General features: G+C 38.5%; 1 protein-coding gene across 1 annotated transcript in view; it reads right to left on the reverse strand.

Annotated features, from left to right (window-relative positions):
• RECQL3 (DEAD/DEAH box RNA helicase family protein) overlaps positions 1–26,762 on the reverse strand; it is a 441,760-nt gene that overhangs the window by 309,272 nt on the left and 105,726 nt on the right. The window lies entirely within an intron of this gene.

Raw genomic sequence — 26,762 nt, forward strand, 5'->3', positions numbered from 1 at the left:
CCTCCCATCCTGGAAGGGTAGCCCTGCCCAAAATACTTTGGACAAATGTCTCCCACTCCTCGGAGACTGCATTCAGGGCAGTCCTCACCATGAACTCTGAATCCGGTGTAGACCCCACGGAAGTAAGTTGGTCATGAATCTCCTGCAAACTGAGGAGGAATGGATCTATCTGCTCCCCCTTATGCATCTAATACAACCGCAGCTGATTTTCCAATAGCATCTTCCATTGCATGGAAGAGCCCTGATACAAGGCCTTCAAAGTATCCCACATCTCCTTTGTTGTGTTCTTTTCAACAATATGTGGTACAACATGATCTTTGACCCCGTCAAGAATCATGCACTTCGCCCTCACCATTGCATCCTCATACTTCTCATTCTCGGCTGGGTTGACCGGGATAGCCATGGTTCTCAAGGCAAAGTCCTTGAGGCGATGTTGATCCAGGACAGCTAGGATCCTGGCCTTCTAGATGACAAAGTTGGAAGCCCCGTCCAACCTGTCCTGATCCCTCAGTCCGTTCACTGCCATTTCAGCTCCTCTTCTGGACTCCCTCTGAGTTTCAACTCCCCTCCTGGAAATCTCCCTCTAAGTCCTGATTTCTTTGTTGGAAATCCTCCCGCCAAATGTCAAACTGCTCCTCTCCAATCCTCCTTGCCACTGCAACTCGGATTTGGATTTCTTGGCTAGAAATCCATCAAGGTAGCGACTCCCTCTACCTTGGTTTTGTCCCCTTAGGTACTGTTATGCACTGACAGAAACAGCACCCCACCAGCTTCTCAATCACAATCTGCCCACAGCTCCCCAAACCCCGGCGACTGAAGAAACTCAACCTTTCTAGCTCTGCGCAATCCCGACAACGGCAAAATCTGCTCCTCCTGGCCACAGCGTCAATTCTTCCTAGCTGAGAAAGATGATCGGGCACTGCATAGGTCTGATCTGCCCCTCTTTTCCTCTGCGTTGACCCTCCTTCTGGCTCGAAATGATGATGTGGACCCTCTGCGTCACTTCTTCTCTGCTGCTTCTGCTCTAGAACAATGTTGTCTCTCGAGATAGTTGCTACTGCTGCAAATTCTCCAAATCACTGTTGATGCTTTCACTTCTCCTGTGATGTGCAACCTCCCCCTGATACCATGTTGAAATTTCTAAGTCTGACACGTTAGAAATCCCTACTGCATTATCTGCTTCAATTTCTCCTACTTGTTCATTCCATTAACAAGTTATTTATATAAATATAAATACTAAAATAAACACAAATGCAGCCTTAACTCATAAACAGATCAGCAATTGAAATAACTAAGACAACCACACAAGGGACACTGTTATTTTTGGACAATCGTCCTCGGAAAAACCCAATGTGGGAAAACCGATGCAGCAGATATGAGGGTTTTATTATTATGCAGTTTCTGAATACATCTAGGGTGCCAGAAATGGCTCACCCAATAGAGAATGCCCTCGACAGTAGTACCTCTCCTCAGAGACAGATATTCTGGTTGATCAATCACCGGATGAACGATCCCACAGCAACAATGGCAGCTCCTTAGCTGGATAGCGAAAGCTACTCCAAGCTTCTCTGCTGCTCTGTGTCACTCTGCAGCAACTTCATCACCCTTCCCGGCTCACCAGCACTCACTCTGCCCCACGAAAATTCTTTCAGCGCTGCCTCTTAGCCGTGCGTCAGCTCTGCTAGCCTCTGTGCATCTACTGAAGCCTTTGCGTCAGCTCTCAGACCCTCTGCATCACCCACGTTGGCCTCTTCAGCCTTTGCGTAACTCCCAGCTTGCTCTGCATCAACCTCTCCAGGCTCTGCGTTGTCTCTCTAACACTATCTCTGCCTCTCTTCTATGTATTCTCGGCCTCGTGCCGAACTGCCCCTCGCTGCAACAGATCAATGGTTCGATTCTCTCAGCAAACCCCGCTCCAAAAAATCGAACTGACTGATCAATTTGGTGCATCTCCAACCAATGTTGCACGAAGCGGGAGCGAAGCGGAAGCGCGAAGCGGAAGCGCGGAGCGCGGAAGCGTCATTTTCCAAAAATCTAGGGAGCGAAGCGTCCGCGGAAGCGTCTGCTATATATATATATATTTTTATATATTTTTTTGCATTTATACTCAAAACAAACATCCCAAATACCAAATTAATTGTAGAAGACATGAAAACATGCATATTTTTGCATAAATCAAGATAGATATGGCATCCATGATTCCATTGTAGTTACTAGTATGTACAACAATCATCTATATTCTAGCTATTACAAACATACATCAAATTTTTAAGCATATTATAAAACATAAAACATTTAAGCATATTATAAAACATAAAACATAGAGCATATTATGATTTATCTAGCAAGTGAGCAACTGTCAACATTTGTCATGTCCAAAATTCAAATAATAATGTTTACAAAATATGTCACTTGGTCACCGCCAAGCCAAAAAGGTTCAAAATTCAAATTCACAAGTCTACAAGTCTAATGAGTAATCTATGACAAAAAGAAGTAGATTGTGAATATATCTACTAATCTCTCCTCCTTCCACCACGAATAGAACGTGATGGCGGGCCTCCACGTGGTGGCAATGAAGAAGATGGTCCCTGTGTAAGTCGTGGCACTGGAACTGATGAAGAAGAACCCCCTGCCGTTGGTGTTGAACCATGGAACCTAGAAACCAAGGGACCAGATGGGGGTGGGGGTGGTGGCATATCAACACCCGTGTCATCATCCTAGAATCGCTCAAAAAATTCATGCAAAAAAAAAAACACTAGTTAACAAAAAAATTAAAAACATGAATTAGAGAAATGCTTTATAAGGGAAAATTGGAAAATTCATACCACAATGGACATACCTGGATAAGAGAATCCTCTAATTGCTCTAGTCGCAACACTCCATCCTCCAAATTGGGCTCCTCTGGATTCTTGTCCCAAGTCAACAAGTCTTTATTAGACTTTGCATCTTCACAGTAATGGGACAACAATCGCAAGTTGTAATGAACATAAACCAAGCTCTCTGCCCGGTCTAAATTCAACTTGTTCCTTTTAACACTGTGGATGAAAGAATAAGAGCTCCAACACCTCTCTGCAGAAGAAGTGTTTACCACCTGTGATAGCACCCGCAATGCCAAACTCTGTAGAAGTGGAGTAGGCCCTCCATGCATGTTCCACCACTCAAGAGCAGAAAAATGCTCTCGATCTTGAATTGCATGCATGCTCGAAAATGGACCAGTGTTGCTCGTATAGTTGCTCACCTGTCTCCGTACCAATGCAGCCTCCTCCTCATCAGGGATTAATCTACTCAATGCAGCCATATATTTTTCGTGAACCTCTTTATCTTGGTGTGGTTTTCTCCTGACTCCCCCCCCAGGTGCTGGTTTTGAAAGCCATGATGGATGATAGTATTTAGGTGTCAAAACATATGCTAATGCATGCAATGGAACATTTAGCATATCCCATCGTTTTTCCACCTCTTCACGAATATAATTGTACAAGGTGGTATCTCTAGGCTCAACAATGTCTTTAATCTGCCCCAACATGCTATCCATTTGCTCATACACCTCCCCAATTACTGGTCGATCTAAATCTGCAAACTTGATCATGTAATAAATTGGTTTGGTGAATTGCAAAACATATTTAACCTGTGACCAAAAGTAACTGTCAAGAACAGTGTCCTTGACTTCATTAGCACCATCTGTACTGACGTTAATTTCATCCCATGTTTCAGCACACACCAGATTAGTTAAAGCTTGTCTCACCCTCACTAGCCGCCTAAAGGTGAGGTAATAACTAGCAAATCTTGTCTTTGCAATTTTAAGCAATTGCAACTTGGAGTAAGTGCCATAGAAGTAGTTTACCCTTGTATGCCCTGTGATGAATTTAATGAGCTGCTTCCCTTTCCTGTAAACCTCAGCAATCCACCCACAATCTTTGTGTTTCACAATATCATGCATCAAAAGGTTCAATGTGTGAACCAGGCACCCAGACCAAAAGATGTGTGGATGAGTACGCTCAATAATTTTTCCTGCTAACTTACAATTTGCTGCATTATCTGTGATCACTTGAACCACATTATTCGGACCAACATCTTTGATTGATTTCAATAGGAGATCTGCAATGTTTGGTGCAGTTGCACTGATGGAGGAGGAGTCATGAGATGCAATAAATACTGCACCACTAGAAGAAACACCAAGAACATTTATCAAATGTTGGTTTCTAATATTTGTCCACCCATCTGATACAATGGATACCCCAGAATCCACCCACTCATGTGTAAAACGTGTCAAAGCTCTTTGAACCTTAGCTTTTTCTCTTTCTAATAACACTGTTCTAGCTTTCTCATAGTTGGGGGCCTTGTATCCTTTTGGGGCTTCATTGATGGCCTTTACCATTTCATGCCAATAGGGAGAGCGAAGCACATTGAATGGTACACCGCAAGCACAAAGAAAACGGACTATCTTTCCATCCACATCATCCCTCCCAGTAACATTAAGGAAATCCCCTATTGTTTTTCTACCTCCAGAGGTTGCAAAAGTACCATGAGGAGATGGGCAACTACCAAATTTAGAGGTTGCACTTGATTCAGAATGAGTTTTTTGTTTCTTGTTTTTTCGTTGTGCAGCCATCTCTATTTTGATGTATTTTTGTCTTTGTTCACTTGAAATGTTTGGGCAAATGGTTACCCCCACAGAACCCTTTTTTTCATCACTGTCTAGCACCCCACAAAGATGCCTCCTCAGACGGGTATATGAACCCGTATATGGTTTTCCTCCATGACAACCATGAGGGCACATCCATTTGTAAGATCCACCACCCTTTCCCCCTTCAAGTTTGGTCACATAGTTCCACAAGGGATTTGATGTACCTTTCCCATCTTGTGCTTCAGTGTCCTCTTCAAGTTCATCCCCTTCCTCTTCAAACCCTTCCTCCTCATCATACATTGGGTCACTACTATTAGGACCAAGTTCATCCCCTTCCTCTTCCCCTCTATTCCTCACCCTTGCCATCATTAAAACCAAGAGTGGAATGATACATAGAAGCCAAAAGAACACCATCTTGGAATATGGATATAGGTGGTGGACAACCTGTAAATAAAGGAGCAAGTAGAAACAATGGGAAAGAGTAGGAGAGAGAGGAGAAAAATACAATTTTTTTTCAAAAAAACAAGGGAGTTTGGGGTTTGAACTTACCTCTTTAGCTCTTGTAGATGAAGTCCTCCAAGCTCTTGCTCCAAGCTCCTCCTCCTTCTCCTAGCTCCTCCTTCTTCACTCCTCCAAGCTCTCCTCTCTTCTCCTCTCCTTTCCTCTCTTCTCTTCTCCTCTCCTCTCTTCTCTTCTCCAACTCTCATAAACTCAAAGTGAGCAAATGAGAAGAGAATGGGGGCTTTATTCTTTTCTAAAGTCACCCTAAACTCACCCTAAACTCACCTAACCCACCCCCTAACCCACCCCCTCATGCTAGTTAAGTTTAACTTTAAAAGAAATTAAAAAAAAAATGTGTCTAATTCGCTGCCCGCGGGGTTGCGTCCGGGTTGCGCCTGGGTGGCGTGCGGGTGGCGTGCGCTTCCAGGCAGGTTGCGTGGCGCCACCCCGTGCCCGAACCGTCTGCCGAATCGCGCTTCCGGGTGGCCGCAACATGGATTGGCAGGAATCGCATTTTTTGACCGGAATCGCGCCACCTCCAAAACGGATCCGCGCTTCCACTGGGGATTCCGGATCGATTCGCTCCGATCCGCGATTCTGCCTTTGGATCCGGGGGGGGGGGGCGATTCCTGCAACACTGTCTCCAACTGACCCTCAAGCCTCCCCTTATACTTTTCTTGTTGAGTCTTCAACGGCCGAGATTAAGTCCTTAATCAATGGCTAAGATTAGATTTGGCTTGATCCATATCATTTAGAACATTCTCACCCAATTTTATATTAATACCCATTAATATTTAAATTTTCCTAAGTTTAGACTTAGGAACCCCATTAAAAATATTAATTATTTTGATATCTCTCCAACTGGGTGGAATTTCCCCAAACCATTTCTGGGTCTTGGAGATCTTATGTGCCTTAGCCTCCCCACCAATTTTCAATGCTACCACAAATCAACATTTGACACGGTTGTGGGGAACAGAGGTCAAGGATGATGTACGATGGCGGATGAATAATTGATGTGTTGGATCGGTGGTGGAACGCAGACAGTTAGATGATGAGTCGACTAAAGGAAAAGGATCCTGCGACTTTGTTGTCAGGACAGAGAAAGCCCGAACTTGTTTGCTCCTAACCTCACCGAGTTTTCTTGCCCAAATTTGCCCATAGCTGAGGTCAACCACGGGACAGAGGAAGGACCAGGCAGTGGGGAGAGAAGTGGGAACATCGAAAAAACAATAACGGGAAATACGTTTAGGTTTTCTATTCCAGAATTTAGCGAGTTTATCAGCTTCAACAGGACCCTTTTGAGATATGTTGTAATAGCGACAATGAATCGAGGAAGAACAACGATACGCCTACATCTACAAAGAGCAACCCTAAGCAACGTTACGACCAGGCAGCGTGGATGGTAGGTGGACCAGGCAGCGGTGCTTCAACGTCGCTGTAAGAATTACAGGGTAAGTTCCTCAAATAGAACACCAAAGGACACCGCTCACAAACAGATCACAGATCAATACACCAATATTCTTGACGTGGTTAAAACCCTCAAAGAGGGAAACAGTCCACGGCTTGAGCCAACGTGGCCACTTCAGGCAATTTATTAATAAAAGAATGAAAATTTACATAAGCTTCTCTCATGAACGGTTATGCTACAAATGACCCTCCATGCTCTTTAAATAGAGATCATGGACCAATCGGGTGTTAAGCCACGGATCAAGTGTCGATAATATCAAGGAGAGAATGAACCGTCGGATTACTTCATGTCTAGAACATATCGTGACCGTCGGATTGTAACTTACAAATGTACATAGTAAAGAAACACACTTTACCTAACTCTACACTATACTTAACTATTTCCTATGTGTCGGAATATCCTAACATCCCCCCTTAAGAACAACTTGGGATACGATTGAAGGATGTACAAATATGACACAATAGGAGAAGGAAGGAGGCATTAGAGCCTATCCCCCCCCCTTAGTGACATCTTCCTTAACTCCAACCATAAATCAAAGTTTAGTAAACTTCGCCTCAGTGACGTCGTTTGTAAAGATGTTTGCAACTTGATCATCGGTTGAACAATATTGCACTTCAAGAACATGGTCATGAATGAGATTTCCGATGAAGTGCATGTGTATTTCAATGTGTTTGCTGCACTAATGTTGGACTGGATCTTTGCATAGTTGAATGGCACTTTGATTATCACACCAAAGTGTAGTCGGATGCTGCTGCTGAAAACCAAACCCTAACAACATCTGACGAAGCCACAGGGCTTCCTTACTAGCTTCTACGGCGCCACGATACTCTGCTTCTGCTGAAGAAAGAGAAATGGCACTTTGTTTCTTGCAAGCCCATGTAATAGGTCTAGAACCAAGAGTGAAGACATAACCTGCAATAGACTTCCGATCATCAAGGTCACCAGCCCAATCGGAATCAGTGAAACCAACCAATAGAAGAGGTGCTTTTGCACTGTAATGAATCCCAAACTGAACTGTAGCTCGAACATAACAAAGTATTCTTTTAGTTGCTTTCTAATGACTTTCATGTCGGTTTTGCATAAACCGAGCAATAAGGCCAACAACAAAGGAAAGGTCAGGACGGGTATAGGTCAGATACAAAAGTTTTCCTACAAGATGACGATATAAGGTAGCATCAACTTCAAGGGAAGTACAAGTGACTAAAAGTTTGGCTCCAGACTGAAGGGGAGAAGGGGCTGGCTTACAGTCTTCCATGTGAAAGTGGCGTAGAAGATCACATGCATACTTGGACTGGGAAAGGGAAATACCTTCCTTGGATTGCAAGACTTGAAGACCAAGAAAATAATGCAAGTGTCCTAAGTCTGTCATTTCAAACTTCTTTTTAAGGCTGAACTTCACATGGTTTATAAGGTTGGGATCACTACCAGTAAGGATAAGATCATCAACATAAAGAACAAGAATGATAAGAGACTTACCCACTTTCTTGGTGTAGACAGTACTGTCAGAATGACACCTAGAAAAGCCAATATCTAAAAGAAAGCTATCCAATTTGGCATACCAAGCCCGAGGGGCTTGTTTGAGACCATAAAGGGATTTCTTAAGCCGACATACATGGTTGTTGTCTGTTTGTATAAAGCCAATAGGTTGTTCCATATAGATTTCTTCATGCAAGTCCCCATGCAAGAAGGCAGATTTAACATCCATCTGATGGACTTCCCATTTGAAAGAGGCAGCAAGGGAAAGAACAAGGCAAATAGAGTTCATTTTGGCAACACGGGAGAAGGTTTCAATATAGTCAATGCCTTCAACTTGTGGAAAACCCTTAGCAAAAAGACGAGCTTTATGTTTATCAACTTTTCCATCTAGTCCAAACTTGGTTCTGTAAACCCATTTGCATCTAACAAGTTTTCCTCCCTTTGGAAGAGGAACAAGATTACATGTATCATTTGCCAATAATGAACGATATTCTTCATTCATAGTTGCGTCCCAATCTGGATGGCCTGAAGCTTCTGCAAAGGTGTCAGGATCATGATTCCCTGAAACTTGAACCAATAAAGAAGAGGCTCTATCGAACTGAGAACGTGTACGTCGTTGATCTGTAGGATCACCTGCAAGAGCACCTGCTGCATCCCGAGTAGCACAGACCCATTTTGGAAGTTGAGGAGTTGATGGAGGATCCTGAGAAGGTGGGGGAGGATTGTCATCCTCGCTGTCATCATTTGAAGAAGAAATGTTTTCAGAAGTAGAAGGGATAGAGAGAGGTGGCACATCCGCCGAACTAGGCTCGTAGGTCGATATATTTTCAGCAAACTTTACATCTCTTCTAATGATAACATTTTTTGACTTAAGTGGAATAAGTCTATATCCTTTGACATCTTCAGAATATCCAACAAAAATACATTTTTCACTCTTAGGTTCTAAAGCTTTATGTTTCTCATCTCGAATATGGGCCCATGCTTCACTTCCAAAAACACGAAAGTGACTTACGTCTGGTTTAATTGAGCTCTATGCTTCTTCTGGAGTGATATTCTTTAAAACCTTAGTAGGAGTGCGATTTACTATGTAATTTGCACAGTTAATTGCTTCTGCCCAAAAATTAAGACTAAGTCCTTTAGATTGAAGCATACAATTAGCCATTTCCTTTAAGGTGTGATTCTTCCTTTCAGCCACACCATTTTGTTGTGGAGTATATGGAACATTATGTTGCATTTGAATTCCATGCTCAGTGAAAAAGTTGATGAATTTGTTGTTAACATATTCTCCGCCATTATCTGATCTTAGCTTAAGAATTTGATGTCCAGATTGTTTCTCAACAAAGGCCTTAAAGGCCAAGAACATGTTAAAGACTTCACTCTTGAGTTTTAAAAGTATACCCAAGTGCGTCTGGAGAAATCATCAATGAAAGTTAAGAAATACTTGTAGCCAGAGACTGAAACAACTAGAAGTGGACCACATAAATCACTATGCACACACTGTAAAGGGGCTGAGGCGTGCCAAGAGGCACGTTTTTCAAAACTAACCCGACGATGTTTTCTAAGTACACATCCGGAACAAACACCATCTCTGCAAGATACCATAGGACGACCTATCACCATATTTTCTTTCCATAGATTTTGAAGGGAGCGATAGTTTAAGTGACCAAATCGCTCATGCCAAAGTTTGCTCACTTCATCATTATGAACAACAAATACTAAGGGAAGTGTTGATGACCCAAAGTTGTTAAACATATACAACCTTGTAGAATCATCAGCAATGCCAGTAGCTAAAATCTGTCTAGGATCTCTTAGGTCCACAAATTACAACATCATGAGGTGAAAATTCAACGATTTTACCTTCACCAGAATGAGTTATCTGATATATAGTTAGAAGGTTGCAGGATAAGGTTGGAACACACAATACACCATTAAATTGACCATTGTCTAGATGAATAGTTCCAACCCCTACAACACTAAGAGATCTATCATCACCAACATATATATTTTTGGTGTTACAATCATTTAAAGAAGAAAACATGGCTTTGTTTTTGGCCATGTAATAAGAAGCTCCACAATCAATGAGTCACTCATGAGAATGAGAAGAAGAAGATACATTTAGTGCATAACCAGACCGAGATGCTTGACAACAACATGCAGAAATTGTTATTCCTGAAGATGAAGTTGAAGTTGAAGAGTGTTCCAAATGGATGTTATGCTTCTTCATTGCTGCTTCTAAGGCTTCCATCTTCTTAAAGCATTTGGATTCTAAGTGGCCATCTCGATTACAAAAGTGGCAATGTCTATCAGTCTTCTTCCCTTTGTTTTTATTTGCCTTATCATTTTGTTGAAATGATTTTTCATTTTCAGACTGAAATTGCTTAGAACCCTTGTTTGGTTTAGGACCATCCTTTTTAGGATACTGCTTCTTAGGATTCTTTGAATTTGGTTGCCACTGGGCGGCTAAGGATTTCTTAGAAGAGTTTCCAAGATTAAGAAGACCAAGATGTAAGAGTTTTTTCTTGTTCTCTTATTAAAGAATTCCAAAAGGCATCAAAAGAGGGGGACTTGTAGTCTTGTCCTTGAGAAATAAATGCTTCTCTAGTAGAATGGAAGGTGGAAATAAACACAGAGCAGGCTGGTCCCAAGTTCCAACTTAGTAAGAATGGAATAGATAAGGCTACCATCTTCTTTCTTAACCTTAACACCTTCCAAGAGAAGTCTAACGGTCTTGAACTTGGACAAAAAATCTTCAATGGAAGAAAAATTATTAGGGTCCAACTTAAGCAACTCATTTTCGAGTTGATGGGCTCTAATTTCATTTTTAATTCCAAAAACTTTAGTGAGTTGTTTCATTGCTTCATTAGGGATATCAAGTTCTGCGATATGGAATCTAAGGTCTGGAGAAATAGACATCCATTGGAAGTAGTTGGTGCTATCAAGAATAACTTGGCATGGACTTTCCATTTTAACAAAAACTGAAGCTGTAGATGCTGAAACCAAATGTTCCAATGGAAAGATCTCAAAAAATTAGGATGATTCAAAAAAAACGTCTCTGAAAACAGCTTCCAGATGAAGAAGTTATGGCTATTTGAAGAAAAGTTGTTGAAGATGTCGACAAAGTGCGTGAATGTGCGGAAGTGAATGATAATGTTACATTTAAAAAAAATCCCCTCCCCCTTTTTCCAAACTTAATCTAATTAGCTCACTTAAAAAAAAAAAGATGTGACCCACTTTTATAAATAAGTGAAAATCATTTTTACAATGGTACTTTATGAGCTACCCACTAAATTGTAACTTAAATAAAAGATAAAGAGACTTTAGAATTATAAGTGACTCCCTTTTTATAATGGATAAGAACACTTTTACATAAAGTAACTTTAAAACATAAGTTACATGTGCTTTTTGAAAAAGTAACTCAACAAAAAAAAGACTTGAACTCAAAACCTCTATTCTTATAAAGTAACTTTGGACCAAGTGAGCTAGTTTAAAAGGTTAGTGATTTTTGGAAAAGAGGAAGGGATTTTTTTTAAGTCACTAAAGCTTTGGGGTGCGTGCTTACTTGAAAAAACTCTTTTTGCCTACAAAACAAAAAACCACACAACCCAACACAGACATGCAAAAAAGAAAAAAAAAAAAACATTATGGCTTGAAGTTAGCTTTTGCCATAAACTAAATATTTTCCTCAATGTTTCTGATTTTCCGAGATCACACTAAGGTGCGACAGAAAAGAGCATACACATGAGAAAAATCCTTCCTTTTTGTTTCTTATTTTCCCAGATCGCACAGAGTCGCGGGGCAAAGAGCATATGCAGAAATGAAAGGTATACATCCGGTAATAAAATACAGATAGATAAATAAACCGAAATAAACAGAGAGAAAATAACTAAAACTGCAAACACTATATACCCCCAGATCTTAAAAATGACGAAGCTAGGGCTACTGGAAACCTTTTCGCATGAAAAGAAAGAGGTTCCTCACTGGAACAGATGCTCCTAACACAATAGAGCAGTCCTCTCGGCCCGAAAGCGGTCAGAAATAGTAGATCTAGATAATGACAATCGAATGGAGTTGTACCAGCTTCGGATTTGGATCACCAACGGATGCGGCCCTCAAATAGCTCTGATACCATGTAGGAATTTACAGGGTAAGTTCCTTAGATAGAACACCAAAGGACATTGCTCACAAACAGATCACAGATCAATACACCAGTGTTCTTGACATGGTTAAAGCCCTCAAAGAGGGAAACAGTCCACGGCCTAAGCCAACGCGGCCACTTCAGGCAATTTATTAATAAAAGAATGAAAATTTACATAAGCTTCTCTCATGAACGATTACGCTAGAAATGACCCTCCATGCTCTTTAAATAGAGATCATGGACCAATCGGGTGTTAAGCCACGGATCAAGTGTCAGTAATACTGAGGAGAGAATGAACCGTCGGATCACTTCATGTCTAGAACATATCGTGACCGTCAGATTGTAAGTTACAAATGTACATAGCAAAAAAACACATTCTACCTAACTCTACACTAGACCAAGTTATACTTAACTATTTCCTATGTGTCGGAATATCCTAACAAGTGGGGTGCGAAGGCGTCAGCATTATGGTGGCTGCGTTCGTCGATAGGTAGGTTGTTAAAATATATTGTCTTATATACATATTTTTGTGTTTTTTTCTATATATGTAATGAATTTTTTTCCTAAGTTTTCTTTTTATACTTTGATTTTTCTTTTGTTTTTTTTATTTTTTATTTTTTAATATTAATTTTATTGTTTTCCTTTTTTATTTTTTTTATTTAATAATCTCCTTTATATATATATATAGATATTTGAATTTTTTCAATGGCCAAAGGCCTAACGCCGAATCCGGTGGAATGGAGAATCTCCAAGACTGACGAACGCCTAAATCACTATGGCAACAAGGTTGACGATAGGTAGATGGCCAAAGGTCGGATCAAACGTGGCTCTGATACCAATGTAACAACCAAAAGTCGTATACGCAGCGGAAATATTAAAATACTTCGCAGACAAAGACATCCATCGTGGAATAGTCATTGTAAATTGTATATTGTATAAAGAATTGATGTAGGATCATTACAAATGAGAATGAGGGTCCTATATATATAGCCAGGTAAGTATCCTTTCATGAACAGGCATGTCTCTAAGACATGCCTTTCCATTATTAACTAGCTAATCATTAGTTAATTTACTTATTATTTATTATTATGATTATTATCTATTATCTATTTTTATTTATTTTTACATAATTTATGTTCATAACAATGTGTCTATCTCTCCCTCTTAATTAGGGAGGACATATCTATTCCAATAAAGGAATGTACTCATTCCTACGGAAGGAATGTACCTAAGCTCCCTCTTGGCTTAAGAATTTCCAAGTTTCTTCCAAGTAAGAAACTTGTTTCCAAGCTCCCTCTTAATTAGGGACCTACAGCATCTCCTCAGGTGGAAATGAAATGACAACCAGCGACTTGAAGAGCTCCTTCCTTCGATGTCATGAATTTCTTCTTCATTATGGAGTCTTAATCTTTTGGGACTTCATCATAGGGCACAGACCATCCATCACTTTCATCCATGAGTCAGTCATGTCATCATTTCTTTCATCGGAAAGTGATCCATCAGTCCATATCTATCCTTCCTTCATGCCATGTTTTCCGGAAGGATCTTACATCCTTCTATATGGTCCTCTTGGAAGACATCCACAGTTTTTCCCTTGGCAGACCTATATAAACCCATCTAGATATTTGTTCAAAAATAAGAAATTAAATCAAAATTACCTTTGTGATGGTCTTTCATAATGACATCTTCCAGTTTGCATCAGAATCCTGCATACATGTTGACATATCTCCCAAATATATCCATTGTCAAGGGTCTCCATCTTTTTCAGACTTCCATCAGAGTCTTCATATCTTCCGGGAGATTTCCTAGTCAAATCTTCTAGTTCTCGGATGTTGATTGACTTTTCCATGGTTGCATAGTCCACGATCTCTTCCTTCCTTTCTTCACATATTTCATTCCCAAGGACTTCCAATCAGAGTTCCTCTAATTACTGTCAACCACCTCATTTTCATATAAAGACATATTATGTTGATTTCATCTAATGTGACCCATGCCTTCCTGCATCCTTTCATAAGAGGAGATTCCTTTCCTTTGATCATGCTTCTAAATATAGAGCAATGATCCATGTTACCTGCAACCATACAACATGGTTTTATAGTATTGAATACAATCATACATACCTCATTTACCTTTAGGTCAGCTAGGCTTCTTTCAGCAGCTTCCTTGATTGAAAAGAGCTTCAACCCCTTTATCTGCTTCATCTCTTATGTCATCATAACATCATCCCATGAATTCCACAAGTTAGAGTTCCTGATGAAACACTTTCTTCCTCTCTAGATCAGTGAACCTTCCGATGAGGATTCCATCAAAGAATCTTGAGGATCTTGCATATCCCTATCCAGCAAATGTTTCCTTTTTTACTAATTTATGATGAGACTTGCCCTAGATGACTTTTTCCTTTTTCCCATAAGTGTCACTTGAGCTTTTAATGAGGTCACCAAGAGCTATATCCTTCATAGTTGACTGTCATAGATTTTGTTCCAGACATCCTTCATGTTTCCTATGGGGATGTCACGAGCTCTTACATCTAATGCTTTTCCTCTTCCTTGGACTTTATTCCTTTTAGCTTCCTCCACTTCTTTGGTGAAATGGACTTCTTCTCTACCTTTCTTGTTATTTCCCTTCGTGAGCTTAGGACAATCTTTCCTATAATGCTTAAGGCATTGAATCATGACTATATTCTTCTTCCCTTTTTTGAGGACCAAATTTTCCAAACTCCCCCTTCCTTCCAGCAAATGTTTGAACACCTTTTTCCCTCAACCTGTCTTCTTCTATCTTACATAAAAACCATAAGTTGTTGCATGGAATAGCTTTCTTATCCTCATAAGCAGTCGATACCTTATTTACCAGTTAATGCAGTTAGAACAAAGGAAATCATTTCCTTATCCGAAATCATCTCTCCCAGATCTTATAGTTGAGATCTTATGAAGATAACCCTTTATCCTTTGATACCTTCAATTTGTGTAGATCAGATCTAAGTGATATGACCTTCTTTATCATATCTTCAGAGAATAGTTTTACCAGCTTATCATATATCTCTTTTGATGTCTTCAATTCTTCTTTTGACGGACTCTATAAGAATTTCGTGAGCCCTTCAATCCTTTTCCATGTATTTAGATAGTACTTTACCTTCGGAGGTTTTGAAGACTTTTCTAATGACTTCATTTTCTTCGAGGACTATTTCTATCCTCCTTTTCCATGCAAGGAAGTTTGATAACCAGCTTATAGATCTCCTTGCAAAATGAAGTCATTTTATCAGATTTAGATTATAGAATAAAAGAGACTTACTTGTTAAGTGAAGATGAAATCTTCAACTTCATTCCTTTGTTGATGATGATTGGTGAAAATGTCTTGATGCTCCTCGGATGATCTTCCTTAACGATAAGGAGCTCCTTGCTTCAATGAGGGGGAGATTGCCTTAGAACCTTTAGAAGATAATGATCAAGCCCTTGATCTTGCTTTTCTTGATTGAATAGTCGACAAACTCCTTGAGGTTTCCTTTGGTGATGATAGAGTGCAGATCTCAAAAATACTTAATGGGTTTTGACTTTCTCTGAGATGATATGATCTTTGTCCTATAAATGCTTCTCTTGGATGAATGACTTCTAGTTGCCTTGATTAGTAGATCTATTCGCCTCGAGTAGAAATAAGGCTTTGGCCTTGATTATTTGATTGATGATCCCAAGGCTTCTTTTGAAGTAGACTTTCTTCTTTGATCTAGGGTTTGATTCTTCAATGTAGATCTTAAACTTTCGCTTTGATATCCTTCAACTTGTTTTGATGCCTTTCTTGAAACTCAATCCTTGAGTGTCTCTTTGATTAGATGCCCTTTTCTTGACTTTGTCACCTTAGCTCTGATACCATGTTGAGAAATCTAGGGCATCATAAATTAGGTGATTGCTCTTTTTTAGTAACTGCTTGTGGGAGCTTTTTACAAATTTAGATTAGGATCTTCTTTTCTTTAGTTATTAGCGTTCTTCTTCATCCAACATAAATAGACAAGAGACACAGAATGTAGGCTATGAGCGAGGGCCAAAACCTCTCATTCTTTGAGAGGAAAACCCGCACAAATTATTCTTATAGAGATTCCAATTGACGAATACCAAGACCCTTGACCTATTAGCCACTCCAAGACCAAGACACAAGTCCTCTTCTTTGAGGTAGCACCGAGACCTTCTTTATGTAATAGCACCGACACCTTTTTCAAGTAATAGCACCAAGACCTTCTCCATGTAATAGCATTGAGGCCTTGTCACACACTTGTGACTTTCTTCCTGTGGTAGCACCGAATTCTCTTTGTTATGGTGGTACCGAATTCTCTTCGCTGTGAGACAGAGATTACATCGAGATCCTTACTATGATATAGCACCGAGACAGTGAGGGGATGTCACTATTGCATCACTGAAACTTTGTTTAACTTCTTTGCTTCAACCTGCACTGTAACCTCTTCAATTACACCGAACTGTAGCTTCTATACCCTTTTCTGAATTGTGCTTCTCTATTATGACACTAAAATCTCTCTTCTCTAAGATCCAAACGCATCACTGCAACCTCCTATCCGAATTACAGAGGTATCCAAAATTGTCACTGTACTTTATCACCCGAATTTCAGAGAGATCTGAACTTATTGACTGTCTGAAATGCAAAGACCCTATGCACATATATATAGTGGTTGTCCTATATAAATAAGCTGACCTATGTATTTGAATAGGTGTGTCTCCATTAGGTGAAGTCGACATGAGTTCTTCACTTCATCTAGAGGTCGACTTGAAGAAGAGGGACTTGTGCTTGTCATGGAGGGCTTCTTGACAATTCTATAGACGCATATACATTTGTAACATGTCCAGGAAGGTTTCTTCATACATGACATTGACTCCTTTTGACTTTTATGACAAATCCTAAATGCTCTCAATGGGAGCCATCTAAAAATAAAATCTCTTGCTCATGAAACCCATGAAGCAAGCATTAAAATAATAATTTTATTTTTCTTCTTTACAAAAATCACAACTACATGTTATTATGAAGACCGAACCTAGTTACACTTTCCAACATTTGGGAACTCGAGGTCCTTCTCCAAGAAATTCAATTTCCCTTTTTGTCACATCTTTCTCCTTGATTCTTGGTCCAAGGTGGGGTCCACATCACTCTTTAACTCCTTGATAATTTTCCACCTCATTTAAACATCATTTAACATGTGTGGATATTTATTTTCTCCAATTTATTTAATTGTTGGTTCAATTTATTGTCACATTTTCTACTAAGCTTAGAAAAAGTGGGTTTTGAGGGTCTAGAACTTATTTTTTACCCCTTAAAGTGTGACATAATAAAAATTTGAGGGTGAGAGGTGTAATTTTGAGCACATACACCCCATACAACTTCTCTAGATATCACTTATTACATATTACATTTAGATTTTATTCCAATTTCTGCCTTGCGGGAAATTTTAAAAATTTTAAAATGACCCCTAGACCTAATCAAATTCCACGAAATTTTAAGAGTGATATAGTATGGTAAAATACAATGACTCTAGACACTAGGACTCACCCAAGGCCTCGCCTTCAAGCCATACTCCGGCTTTGGGGTTATGCTGGGAGGAAAAAACACAATTAATTATTAAGTCCCCGTAAGGATATAAGGATATAATAATTAACCAAGTAAAAAAAACTTCCCAAAGTAAACTCACTTGATGACTGTTGAAGAATCAAGGGCAATTAGGTATAGTGTGATTCTTTTTGACTTGATAACAATTTGTGGAGTCTTTTTACTTTTTCTTGTTAGCTTAATCTTCTTCTTATTATTATTAATGCATGTGTGTGTACTTCATCAAACTACTAGCAAAAACATAAGAACAAGAGCACAAGATGTTGACTCTCTGCCAGGGCCAAAACCTCTCTTCTCTTGAGAGGAAAACCCTTTAGTAAGTTTCTCTTTTTGAAGCTTCTTACTGATAAATGCCAAACCTTAAACCCTTGACAAGAATATCCTCCAAGCACAAGTCAAGTCCTTCCTCCTTTCTGCACTTTGTTTCCTGGCACTTAGTCCTCCATCTTTCAGTTGTACATAGACCTTGTTTATGTGAGCTCTAGATGAGATGCTTCTCTTCTATACTAAATGATATCCTTTACTTATGTAGACACTTTCCTTCTTTCAACCAAACGAGCTCATTCTTGAGATGTAGATGTAGGCTTGGTGTGACTGTATAGCAGCCCTAGACCTTCGCACGTGTGGAAGGTATCCTTGTGAATTAGGGCCCTTTCAACTTCGCTTGAGAGAGAGTTTTCTTCGCTTGAGTAGGAGGCCTTGTAGGCCTTACTTTCTAGCCCAAACAAAGATAAATTAGGACTGTTATATTGTTGCAGTTATGACTGTAGGGTTGCTTTTGTTTCTCACACGTGTGACTGTTTTCTACCCTAGAAAGCAATCCTCTTGACTTCGGTTGTCTACCCTTCTTCGTTGCTCTTGGAGACCCCTTCTTCATCCCTTGTTTACCCTTTCCTCAACTTCCTACCATCGTTGATTTCAGAGAGGAATGCGTTGTCTTTTGAGGGAGTGGACAACCTCTATATATAGAGGTATGTCCCTCCTTTAGGCCAACTTGAAGGTTGACTTGAAGATTGCAGGCCGACTTGACTTATTTAATTCAGATTGCTTCTTTGTAGGTGTCGTTGCATGGAGGAGACTTGTTGACTTTGCTTGGAGGTATTCTCTTGACTCTAATACATAAACATACATGGTGTAACATGCCCTTAAGGTCTTCAACATTTTCTTTTGACTCTTTGACTCACCTATAGCACTTTAACATGTGCTAGACCTATTTCAATGAGCAATAAACGCATTGACATATATTATAAAAATAATATTTCTTTTCTTAAAAAGATACAAATATCAAAAGTACATTTATGAAGACCAAACCTAGTTACATTTCCTTCAACACTCCCTCTTAACTAGGGAGGTATTCATACAACATTAAAAGGTGTTTGGCTATGTTTCAATCTTGAAGAATTCACATAAGAGAAATTGGATTGGCAATCCATTTGTTATAGCATCATAATAACCAAATTCTTTCCACAGCAAGGCCTTAACTGACAACTCTATCTCTCAATAGATCAGAGCACAATGTTGGCAAGACCAATGACTTATAGACACCTTAGTCATTGTCTCTCAAGGTACATACCCACCCGGGTGTTCACTGAGTATGACCTTCTAGGACTATTCTTATCTTGGGTTCCCAACCCTCAAAGAATATCAATCCTCTTGCCTACTCTTGTCTTGGATGCCCTACACATCCTCAAAGAGTATCAAATGCCAGATGATTACCCAATCCTCCCATTCTTTCTTCCCAAGTGAAGACAAGAATGTTGTGTCTATCTCTTCCTCTCAATTGAGGAAGACATGCCCAAGTATCCTCTGACAAGGTACTTGTCCAAGTTCCTTTGTAATCGGGAACTCATTATAACTCCCTCTTAGCTAGGGACTTGTCCATTTATCACCAACTTCTTCTTCGTGGGTCCTTCAGCTGCTTGATCTCCTCCTTTCCTTTGATGTCATGAAATCTTTGTTCGAACTTCTTCCTGGTAGGGCACCATCCATCGATCACTTTCCTTCCTGGTGTGTCATGTCATTGCTTCCTTCGTGGAAAGTGGCCTTCTTGTCATATATCAGGTTATCTTGTCATCTGGCTACTCCTTTGTCATTTGTCCATGCTTCAGAATACTCTTCTCATGGATGCTTTGTTGTACTTGCTTGTTTACATGCTTCAATCAAGTAGCCCTTCATGATTTCATCCTGATATTGCTTCAACATTAAATGGTGCTTTTGTTGGATGGCTTATTCATCATGACAACTTTGTAGAGTAGAATCAGTTATCTGCACCTTTCATATCTCCAAGGCCTTCATAGGTGTCAAGGGTCCTTTGATCTTTTTCTTCCTTTGTCAAAGTTGTCATGCCTTCTTTTGGGAGATGTCTTCAAATTATCTTGTTAGATAGTGATTTTTTGTGATCATGGTGTTCTTTACAAGCTTGATCTCTTTCTTCATTTGCTTCTTCTTGTATAGATTAGTCAACCACCTTATGCTCCTTGTGGGAGCACTTCTTCATTGCTTGCTTCTAGGACTAGTCAGCATTTTTTCTTCACTTGCTTCTTAGTCAGCAATCTTATACTCCTTATGTGAGTATTCCTTTTGTTGACCTTCATTGCATTGTAGTACATGCCTTTGAGCATGTCATTGGTGAAAGAGATTCTTTCCTACTTGATCATATCATAGAACTATTCCCATGACTCAATAATATACATATGATAACATGACTAAACTTTGATGCATACATACCTCATCTTGATTCTCCTTTGATCATCTTAGCTTCATTTGGTTGTCCTTGGTGTGGCCCTTCTTGCTTCATCTTAGCTTGCATGCATATCATCCTTTTCTTGAATCCCATGAATGGGATTCCCAATGAGACATCTGCTTTTGTTTATGAATCTTCTTTTGAAGATTCCATCATAGGATCTTGAGGACCCTTACCCTGCAAATGTTTCTTTCCTTTTGATGATGGAGGACTTATAAGATTCTTAATCATGATCAATTTTCTTTCATTGTAGATGAGGTCCTATACTAGTTATGCTCCTTCTACATGAATATCTTGAGCTATATCTACCATGCTCCTATATTCTAGAAGATATTTCTAACCATGCATTTTGTTCTCATTTATAAATGCTTCTTCTACATGAGTATTTTGAACTCTATGTACATCATGCTTCTAGATTCGAGAAGATGTTTCTAGCCATGCAATTTTATTTTGTTCCTACATGCTCCTTGTTGTCGCACAAAGTGCCTAGGCACCACAACAACACTCAGAGTAAGGGTTGTCACTATAATCCTTACTCACTCTGTTTAGACTCTCTCCTAGACAAGTCAAAGGGGGTAGTCCCTAGGGTGAAGGAATGAGGGTAGCTTGTGGAACACAGGATCTAGGATACTTAAGGATGAACAACTTGATGATTATAAAACAAGTCCCGGTTAACCGAGATGGATAGATCAAACAATTAAGACGAATAAGACACAATCACAAGAAATAAATGATTTTAGACCAGTGCCTTTGTATTCAATTAACCATAGACTAAACAGAAACAAGTTATCCGAGCAATTTATAAATGCGGCAAAGCGGCGATCATGAACAACTAAATGTCGACATCCAAAACGTTATCATGCAAGAGCTTCTAGCAATTAAATCCTGTGCAGAATTATGAAAATTAAATGCTAAGCAATGATTTCAAATTTAAAATGATTTTCATTAATAACCCAAATCTAGAATAATTTATTATTCTCCAATAGTCAATAATTTTAAAACATTAATCGCACCTAACAATAGAGAAATCACTACAACGAAAGGACACCAAGGAACTTTAGAATAACAATTTAATTATTCCTTAAGCAATTAATTTAATGTGGTAAATGAATTTTTTAATGTGACTAAAAAATCAAATCAAAAGACCTTAATCATATTTTAAAAAATTTATGGGTCGTAGACCACATTAAAAAATTAAATTTTTTTAAATATGAAAGTTTAAGTTCTACTTTTGATTTATTTCATTAGCAATAAAAATCACCAAAATTTAAAATTTTTAGATTTTTTAATGTTTTTTAAATTTTTTAACGAAAAATCAAAAATAAAATAAAATAAATAAATAAAAGGAAAAGAAATCAAAATAAAAATAAAAAAATCATAAGTTAAAAAAAAATGTGAAATCAAAACAAGAGAAAAAATCAAAATCAAAAATCAAATTTTAAATCAAAACGAATCTAAAAGACAATAAAATAAATCTAACGCAAATCCTAAACTAAAAAAACACAAATAATAAAAATTAAAATTAAAATAGAAAATGAATAAGTTAACCAAAGTAGAAAAGAAAGAAACAAATGAAATAAAAATGATCTAACTAAACTAACCTAGCATAAATAAAAATAATAATAAAAAGTAAAACCTAAACCTAACCTAACGCATACAAATGAAGCAAAGAGAAAAAAAAATTGAATGTTTGTTTTGTTGTGCAGGTGCAGCAGATGGAGAAAGGTAGAGGATGGGGGAATAGAAGGGTCCTCTAAAAAAATCGAAATTTTTTGCAGCAAAAAATATAAAACCCCGGACAGCAATTCAGAAAACTCTGTCAACAGATAAATGGTAGCCAGAAAACCCTTTAAAACATTTCTAGAAATTATGATTAAAATGTTGAATCCTTTCACTTCAGATTTCCTTGAAACCTTATAAAAAATTCCAGATTTAAAATTTTCAAACCCTTCGACTGCAAAAATTTGAATAATATCCCTGGAAAATTATGTTGATAAACCCCAGAGATCTAGATCTTACCCTCTAGGGCCTAGATCTGGACTCTACACAAATTTCTTCCTCGGATCTATGGCTACACGATAACAAGAAAACACCCAAATGATATATACAATGATAAAAACTAAAACCCAGAAAAACCCACGTTAAAAAAATATATATATATATATATATAATTACAAAATTTACAAACTGCGGGCTTTAATCAGCCAAATCTACCATTATGCCACACAAAGAATTAAATTTTTAAATTTTAAAAGAGGTACTAACTCAAAACACTTCGTGTATCACCAATAAAATCCTATCATAAGCCTGGAGGTAATTTAGCTAGGATCTTTCGGGAACACAAATCGGGAGTTGGTTGGTCAGACTGAAAACTTCCCCTAACGCCTGAGGATCTAAAATCAAGATTTCCCTGCAAAACTAGATCCAACAATTAAAAATAGAGCGAGAAACTAATAATAAAACTTAGAAAAATAGAGATACCTGCTATTATGTTCAAAATTTAGATTATTATTCAAACTCCAGCAACTAAGCAAGACACTTGCACTCAAATCACTCTTTAAAAGCTATCATCAATGGCTTTAGAAAAAATTATGCATGAAAACAACACATCTTACAATATTCTCATGAAGAGTAACACCAACAGAACTTAACTCCAAAGCCTTTCTTTATTATCCAGAAAAAGATTACACAAGAGCTTCTTGCTAAGCACACGACTCAAAAGTCGGATGGATCGACTGACAAATGATTTTGTATTTAAAAATAAATCTTCCAACGGCTAGTTCGAGTGATCCTCGTCAAAGCAATCTCGATCGTTGATGAGGATTAAAATTCCTTTTAATCTCATCCGTTGAAATGTTTAAATATCTGGGGAAATTCAAAAAAATTTATTAAATGCATTTTAATTAACTCAAAAATAAAAATTTTGAATTAATTTCCCAAAAATTTGACTTTGACTTAACCCCCAGGGATCAAAGGTTTAAAATTTAGCAAAATAGTTAATTTACCTTAGTCTCGGAACCTTTTAAAATTTAATTTTTAAGGACAGAAAAATTTTGCCTTTGGAGAATTAGGACCTAGAATTAATTAAATTTTTGGCTTAGGATTTTAATTAATTTTTGGCCACAAAATTTAATTAATTAACCTATAAGGGGATAAATTATTTTTCCAACCTGCAAGACACTTTACATCATGATTTTCATATTTTTTACTACCCATTTATGTTACGCAAAGATAATCCGGCAAACCAAGCAATTTGTAATAAAATAACTTAACCAAATAGTTAGGATTATTCTCAAATTACTTTTAAATAGACTCGATCTAGAACACTAAGACTCGCCTAAGACCCTAGCGACAAAATCCATTCCAGTTTTGGGGTAACACTGAAGCAAAACTCTGCCGACCATCCGAGAATGGATCGATGAGACAAAAAACCTCCCAGAATGGAGATCGTCACTGGAAAACTTGGTTTACCTAGGTCATTACATACATGACACGGATCTGCTGAGATTATTTACATTGTACACTTGCAAAAATTGTTTACATAACATCTTGGAAGTCAAGCTGATGATGATCGCTGGACGGCACAGACACATCAATCAAGTGCTATCCCTTTTGCGAAAAAAGGGGGTGTATTGCTATGGGTCGTTGACACGTAGTGGTCAACACTCCTATTCTACTCAAAACTTTGAAAGAAGACTTCAAGTAAAGAAGTAGACTTAGTCATAGTCGAGATCCGAAGAACCTTCATTCTTTTGCTTCTTTTCTTCTTCTTTCACTTCTTGAGTCATATGAGCTTCTTCCCTTTTTCTTTTGTTGTTGTTGTCCTTCTTCAGTTTAGGACAATTCCTTTTGTAGTGTCCATATTCTTGGCATCCATAGCATTGGATTTGGACATATCTTTGTTGTTTGTTCTTCGTGGACCAAATTTGCCAAATTTTCCCTTTCTCTTGGCCATGGTAGCAAATGCCCGCTCCTTTGATCCCACATCTTCCTTTGCTTTGAGTCTTGTTTCCTCTATCTTGCATAGAGACCACATTTCACATAGTGGGATGGCTTCCTTCTTTACATATATGCTTGATGTGAAGTTTCCCCAATCCTCAGGTAGAGCATTGGATACTACAGCTATAATTTCTCTGTCGGACATAACTTCCCCTAGCTCTTGAACTTGATCCCTCGTCTCAAAGATATTCATGAAGTAGGGAGCTATTCCTTCCTTTGATATCTTCATCTTGTACAATTCATTTCGTAGAGATATCACTTCTCCAGTTGTGCTTACCGAGAATAGCTCTACTAGTTTATCATAGATTTCTTTTGATGTTTCAAGTTTGGAGACATAAGGAATGAGAGTCTTTGATGGATTCTATTAGAATCCTTTGAGCTCTTGTCTCATCCTTATTATACTTGGCTAAGGCTTGAGTTTGTTCCTTAGCAGGAATAGTGGCATTCCCTTTGATGTGTTCTAGGAGTTCATTCTCCTTGAGAAGTAAATCAATCTTCTTCTTCGATGCAAGAAAGTTATTGGTACCTACCAATTTGTTGTTTTCCTTGCAAAAAGACATTGATGTATATTCAGAAGGCGATATATACTTACTTGATAGATTTTGAGATGTTGTAGACTTGCTTTCTCCTTGAAGACTTAATGGCTTGCCTTCCTTAGATCTTGATGTTCTTCAAGTTAATTTCTCCAAGTGGACTTGCTTGATGATGAGATTTGCTTGATGACTTGTAGCTTGAGGTAGGTCCTTCTTTGATTTGTTGTATTTGTAGGTGCCTTTATGTAAGGCTATTCTTCTTGCTTTTGAGTCTTCCTGGATGAATGATAGATGGTAGACCTTCCTGTCCTTGAAGTGATTGAGACTTTGGCTAGATGCTTCAACTTTTGTAGATGCCCTTCCTTGCTGAGTGTTCTTGAGATGCCCTTTCCTTGATGTGTCACCTTAGCTCTCATACCATGTTGATGAATCAAGGGCAATTAGTTGTAGTGTGATTCTTCTTGACTTGATAACAATTTGTGGAGTCTTTTTATTTTTTCTTGTTAGCTTAATCTTCTTCTACTTATTATTAATGCATGTGTGCGTACTTCATCAAACTGCTACCAAAAACATAAGAACAAGAACACAAGATGTTGGCTCTCTACCAGGGCCAAAACCTCTCTTCTCTTGAGAGGAAAACCCTTTAGTAAGTTTCTCTTATTGAAGCTTCTTATTGATCAATGCCAAACCCTAGATCCTTGACAAGAATATCCTCCAAGCACAAGTCAAGTCCTTCCTCCTTTCTGCAATTAGTCTTTCTTCTTCCGGCACTTCATCCTCCTCCTTCCAGTTGTACATAGGCCTTGTTTATGTGATCTCTGTATGAGATGTTTCTCTTTTATACTTAATGATATCCTTTACTTATGTAGACACTTTTCTTCTTTCAACCAAATGAGCTCATTCTTGAGATGTAGATGTAGACTTGGTGTGACTGTACAGCAGCCCTAGACCTTCACACGTGTGGAAGGTATCCTTGTGAATTAGGGCCCTTTCACCTTCGCTTGAGAGAGAGTTTTCTTCGCTTGAGTAGGAGGCCTTGTAGGCCTTACTTTCTAGCCCAAACAAAGATAAATTAGGACTGTTATATTGCTGCAGTTATGACTGTAGGGTTGCTTTTGTTTCTCGCACGTGTGACTGTTTTCTACCCTAGAAAACAGTGCTCTTGACTTTGGTTGTGTACCCTTCTTCTTCGCTGCTCTTGGAGACCCTTTCTTTGTCCCTTGTTTACCTTTTTCTTGGCTTCCTACCTTCACTGATTTCAGAGAGGAATGCATTGTCTTTTGAGGGAGTGGACAGCCTCTATATATAGAGGTCTGTCCCTCCTTTAGGCCGACTTGACTTATTTAATTCGGATTGCTTCTTTGTAGGTGTCGTTGTATGGAGGAGACTTGTTGACTTTGCTTGGAGGTATTCTCTTGACTCTAATACATAGACATACATGGTGTAACATGCCCTTAAGGTCTTCAACATTTTCTTTTGACTCTTTGACTCACCTATAGCACTTTAACATGTGCTAGACCTATTTCAATGAGCAAGAAACTCATTGACATGTATTATAAAAATAATATTTCTTTTCTTGAATAAATACAAATATCAAAAGTACATTTATGAATACCAAACCTAGTTACATTTCCTTCAGCAGTGACAAGATCCCAAGTTACCTAGGCCTGTTACATGACTCA

The sequence above is a fragment of the Pinus tabuliformis genome, chromosome 4_1, assembly GCF_031772625.1.
Source record: "Pinus tabuliformis cultivar Carrire ecotype Pingquan chromosome 4_1, CPIR1, whole genome shotgun sequence".
Taxonomy (NCBI): domain Eukaryota; kingdom Viridiplantae; phylum Streptophyta; class Pinopsida; order Pinales; family Pinaceae; genus Pinus; species Pinus tabuliformis.